The sequence below is a fragment of the Balaenoptera acutorostrata genome, chromosome 12 (assembly GCF_949987535.1).
Source record: "Balaenoptera acutorostrata chromosome 12, mBalAcu1.1, whole genome shotgun sequence".
In the NCBI taxonomy this organism is placed as follows: Eukaryota; Metazoa; Chordata; class Mammalia; order Artiodactyla; family Balaenopteridae; genus Balaenoptera; species Balaenoptera acutorostrata.
The window spans coordinates 23,461,478-23,467,280 of record NC_080075.1 but is presented as its reverse complement, the minus strand read 5'-3'; the positions used below and the strand labels follow the sequence as shown (position 1 = coordinate 23,467,280).

The 5,803-nt window shown below is 35.5% G+C and overlaps 1 pseudogene; it reads right to left on the bottom strand.

Annotated features, from left to right (window-relative positions):
* Window positions 1-472: 472 nt before the first annotated feature.
* LOC102998221 (putative high mobility group protein B1-like 1) lies at window positions 473-1,099 on the bottom strand (annotated as a pseudogene).
* Window positions 1,100-5,803: the final 4,704 nt, after the last annotated feature.

The following is a 5,803-nucleotide window of genomic DNA, read 5'->3' as shown; positions in this document are numbered from 1 at the left end:
AAGTTGGTGCATTTCTTGTCTCCTTTCTGTCTGCTTCTTTCAAAATCTCCATATTCAAACCTTTATTACAATATTCTAAAATAATTTTTTTCTACTTCCCAATCCATTAACTTTACTCTCTTTCCTTTACAGTTGATCCTTATTTATCATTCAAATGGATGTTTTTACTCATATTACTTAGGATTGAGCTATAAAGAAGGTAAAGCATTTGCACTGTAAAAAAATGCAGTTAAATCAAAGGATTTTATTTACAGGGATGGGGTGAGATGTCTCTGTGTGGTACTTAAGGTATTTTTTCTCAGAAATCTCTTCTCAGTAATCCAGTGTTTCTAAACATCATGTAGTTTACCCTAAAACCTATGCTTTATTTTTCTTTTTTTACATTTCAATTTTTTTCTTTAAAAGGAGTGAGTTGTGTACAGGGGGCTTAAATGCTTTATAGATGAGAAAAAAAAACTGCACTAGAACCAACTTATTCATCATCATCATCTTCTTCCTCTTCATCTTCCTCCTCCTCCTCATCCTCTTCATCTTCCTCACCTTCATCCTCTTCCTTCTTTTTCTTGTTTTTTCAGCCTTGACGACTCTCTTTTTTGTTGCACCAGGCTTCCTTTTAGCTCAGTATGCAGCAATATCCTTTTTGTACTTTTCCTTCAGCTTAGCAGCCTTCTTCTCCTAAGGCTGCTTGTCATCTGCAGCAGTGTTATTCCACATCTCTCCCAGTTTCTTTGCAACATCACCACTGGATAAGCCAGGATGTTCTCCTTTGATTTTTGGACGATACTCAGAACAAAACAAGAAAAAGGCCGAAGGAGGCCTCTTGGGTGCATTGGGATCCTTGAACTTCTTTTTTGTTTCCCCTTTATGAGGGATATAAGTTTTCATTTCTCTTTCATAATGGGCTTTGTCCGCCTTTACCATGTCTTCAAACTTTGCTTTCTCTTTAGCAGACATGGTCTTCCACCTCTCTGAGCACTTGTTAGAAAACTCTGAGAAGCTGACTGAAGCATCTGCGTGCTTCTTCTTGTGCTCCTCCCAGCAAGTTTGCACAAAGAATGCACATTTTGCCTCTCAGCTTCTTAGGATCTCCTTTGCCCATGTTTAATTATTTTTCCTCTGCGAAGCACAGAGTCGCCCAGTGCCCGTCCGGCTCTCACTCGCCCTGGTGCTGTCTCTATGGAGCTTAATGTACTAGTTTGGTAGGCTCACTTCATTTGCTTGGGTCTGCCATGAAAGAAGCAGAAACAGGTTGGGAAACTCTGAAAAATATCCGCAGACTTGAATGAAAACCAAAATAATTAAGATCTTTTGCTGCAGTTTCTAGATTTAGACTGTCTTGCCGGAATTGCTGTCACTTGTAAAAGGCTATTATCTTCATTATGAAATGGTCTAACAGAAAAAAACTAGGGAGTAAGTGCTAGAAAAACTCAAGCTTGAATTATAGAATTTCTTCATCCATTCTTAATTCGTTCCCTAAATTTTATGAATCCTTTAAATCTTCTGATAGGGTATAACTAACAGTATCATTATGACGATTTAACAAGTTTAGGTGTATAAAACACAGTGCTACACACATATATTCTAACTGATCAATAATTTTAAGTTTCCAGCTCTCCTTTCCAACTTGCTTTTACTAGTAATGTGCTTCTAGGAGGAAAGGACATAATTTAATTTTTTCATTCAAATAAATATCTTGTATTAAATATTTAAATAACTCATAAATATATGTCAAAATATGAGACTATATTGTTAGAGTTCTTCTTTCTCCCATTTAAAGTTATTATTCAACTCTTTGTGATATCTTCTTTTAATATTATTTGATGATATGACTTTTAATAGCTGTGTAATACTCAATTTTAATAAATGATTAATTAGTAGACCTTATTTTTTTGATATTTTTGTTTTACAACCTTCGTCTCATTATGTAAAAATAATGAGCTGAAATGAGTAATGTATGTAAAATTTTATGTCTAACATGACATTTCATTATGAAAATTGAAAGTCTTGGTACAGTGTAGGGGAGAAAAAGTTTTCCTTGACTCTGTTAGGATTCTGGCTAGATCTGAATATTAAACAAAGACAGATTAATAGGAAAAAAGTACACAAATTTTATTAAATTGTTACATGCACATGGGAGCCTTCACAAAAGAATGACGACCGGAAGAAGTGACCAGAGCAGGAAGGTTTCATATGTTTTAGACAAAGAAACTATAAATTTGTAAAGAATTGACAAGACAAAGGGGTTTGGGCTAGCTGTAGTAAATGTTGAAAAAATATGCATCAAAAAAATCTGCAGAATGGGAGAAAATATTTATAAATCACACAACTGATAAGGGGTTAAGAACAAAAGTATATTCAGAACTCATACAACTCAATAGTAAAAATACCTAGCTGATCAAAAAATAGGCAGAGGACCTGAATAGACATTTTTTCAAAGAAAACTTCCAAATGACCAACAGGTACATGAAAAGATGCTCAACATCATTCATCACCAGGGAAACTAAATTAAAACCACAATGAAATATCACCTCATACCTGTTTTAATGACTACCATTAAAAAGACAAGCGATAACAAGTGCTGGTGAGGATGCAAAGAGGGAACCCTTGTATACTGTGGGTGGGAATTTAAATTGGTGTAGCCACTATGGAAAACAGTATAGAGGTTCCTCAAAAACTTAAAAGTAGAATTATCATATAATTCAGCACTTCTGGATATACATTGGAAGGAAATGAAATCACTATTCAGAAGAGATATCTTTATTCCAATGTTCATTATAGCATTATTTGCAAGAGTCAAAACATGGAAACAACCTAAGTGTCTATCAAAGGATGAATGAATGAAGAAAACATGGTGTGTGTGTGTGTGTGTGTGTGTGTGTGTGTGTGTGTATGGGTGTGTGTAATTTTGCCATAAAAAAGAAGAAAATCTTGCCATTTGTAAATGCATGGCTGGACCTTGAGTGCATTATGCTAAATGAAATGTCAGACAGAAGAATCTGTCTTTTTTACACTTTGTACTGTATGATCCTATGTATATGTGGAATCTAAATAAACTCATAGCAGTAGAACAGATTGATGGTTGCCAGAGGTGGGGGTGAAGTGTGGGGAATTGGATGAAGGTGATCAAAAGGTACAACTTCTAGTTATAAAAGAAATAATTGCTGGGGATGTAATGTGCAGCATAATGATTATAATTAACAATGCTATTTTGTAGATTTGAAAGTTGCTAAGAGAGTAAATATTAAAAGTTCTCGTCACAGGAAAAAAATTGTAACTATGTGAGCTAATAGATGTTAACTAAACTTATTGCGGTGATTATTTCACAATATACACATATATCAAATCATTATGTTATACATCTTAAACTTATACAATATAATATGTCAACTATATCTTAATAAAATAGGGGAATATGTCACTAAAATTATAAGCATTAGTATAACAAGGTTTGTTTGAACAGATTTTTTGACTCTGAGTTTTCCTTTTCTAGTAATAAAAATGTCTTATTTCCTCCTGGTACAGAGAGGATACCTTTCGCATTGGAATTTTACGACCTGTTTCAAGGAAGAAGGGAGGGTGTGAGGTCAGAGTAGGCTTCCTTCCTCTGCCATTTTAATTGTCTTAAACTCTTTCAGCTTAAGATATTTAATATGCTGATGTGTTATATTTTGGGGTAACATGTAAGATTCAACAGTGTTAATGCTCTTAAAATTTAGTTGCAATGCAAACTTTTCATTCAAAAGTATCTTGGTGACTTCTGTTTTCTGGTTCCACATGTGAGGAGCTTGAAAAGCTACTTAATCCTAAAAAGTAAAAGCTAAACAGACCAAAAAATCAACAACTCTTCCTGGATCTATAAGAGTGGAAGACACAGGACAAACCCCTGCCCCTAAGATTGGAGAGATTGGTAAATATGGGGACTCATGGCTTCCTGGAGCAGAGACACCTAGATGAGCAGAAAACTCCTTGGGAACAAGTGCCTGGGCAGGAAAACCTGAACTGTAACTGAAGAATTGCTGGAGGCTCAGTGTGATCAAGTCTAAGAGTTAAAACTCCAGGGGGACCCAGTCATAGAGATGTCCCCACAATATTGTGAGATTTACTTCCGTGAGCTCAACCAGGTTCCCATAGTGAATATCACAGAAAACTTGCCACATGTTTCTGGCATGGGGAGGGGAAAAGTAACCATTCTGAAATATACCCTAGCACTCAGTTCTTAACAAAGCATGCTCTCAGAGGAAAATATTTAACCAGAGCCTAACCTGCTGGGGTATTATCAGGGCCTAACTAACTGGGGGAAGGGAAATACCCAACCTCAGTCTACTTTAGCTGTCCTGCCCTACCTACCTATGGGTAGTGATGTCATGGAGGAGGACTGAACAACTCTTGTGAAGTTTAAGACCAGAGGCACAGGATCAGTGAAAGACTGAGACAGAAATCATGGGATTATGGGATGCTTCCCCTCCCCCCACACCTCACCATCACATAACTAAAGGCCTATTTAGAGCAGTACCTTTTTATTTATTTACTTTTCCTCAAGCTTTTTTGAGGTATAATTAACAAATAAAAAATTGTATATATTTAAGATATACAACCTGATGGTTTGATATACATTGTGCAGTGTACATATCTGTAAAATGTCAAACACATAGAGAAGTAGGTAAATGAGTCATAGTAAAACCACACAATGGCATGTAGCAGCTACAAATTATGTAGATTGTACCTATTGATATATTTCTCCATACTGATGTGACACACATTCATAATACATATTTTTAATAGAAGAGCTCCAGGGATTTCCCTGGTGGTGCAGTGGTTAAGAATCCACCTGCCAATGCAAGGGACATGGGTTCGAGCCCTGCTCTGGGAAGATCCCACATGCTGTGGAGCAACTAAGCCCGTGCACCACAACTACTGAGCCTGCATGCCACAACTACTGAAGTCCACGCACCTAGAGCCCATGCTCCACAACAAGAGAAGCCACCGCAATGAGAAGCCTGCACACCACAATGAAGAGTAACCTCCACTCGCCACAACTAGAGAAATCCCACGTGCAGCAACAAAGACCCAGTGCAGCCAAAAACAAATAAAATAAAAATAAATAAATTTATAAAAAAATAGAAGAGCTCCCTTCTTTAATATGAATGGCCATATTGGTAATATTCTGATTTTCCTCTCTCGCCTTAACTTTTTGTTTAGTATTAATATTATAACTCCTACTTATTTTGTATTCATTTTTTAATATTTTTCTTTCTCTATTTCTGAGTCATTTGGCTTTAGATTATAATTTTTATACTGCATATTGTAACTTTTGATTTTTCTACAGGGTCTGACAGACTGTCGATTTACAACATCATGTCAAACTTTGATATTTATTGTTATGATTGTTATGTTTGATGTACCTCTTTTATTTATGCAGTATAGTGATATAGTATTTTAGTTTTAAAATTTGTTTTATTCCTGTATTTGGCTGTGTGGATAATACTTGCAGTTTTCCCTTTGATGATTTAAATAAAAGTTAAGCATTCTTTTAAAGTTTCTGTTTCCAAGTGCTTTCAATTGTAAAATGTGTATATGTACATGTATGTGTAAATGTTAAAATTTTCAACAATCAATTAATAAAACCTGAAAACTAAATGAATATTCACTGTTGCTATCATTGTTGATTCAGCCTTAGTACTCTAGGCACTTCTACACTTATTAGGTGTCATGAAATGTATTTTTTCCTTTCTTTTTCTTCTCCCTCGTATCTTACCACTCCTGCTCCCTGTTCTTTTAACAAACCCAAACCCTATTTTGCCAA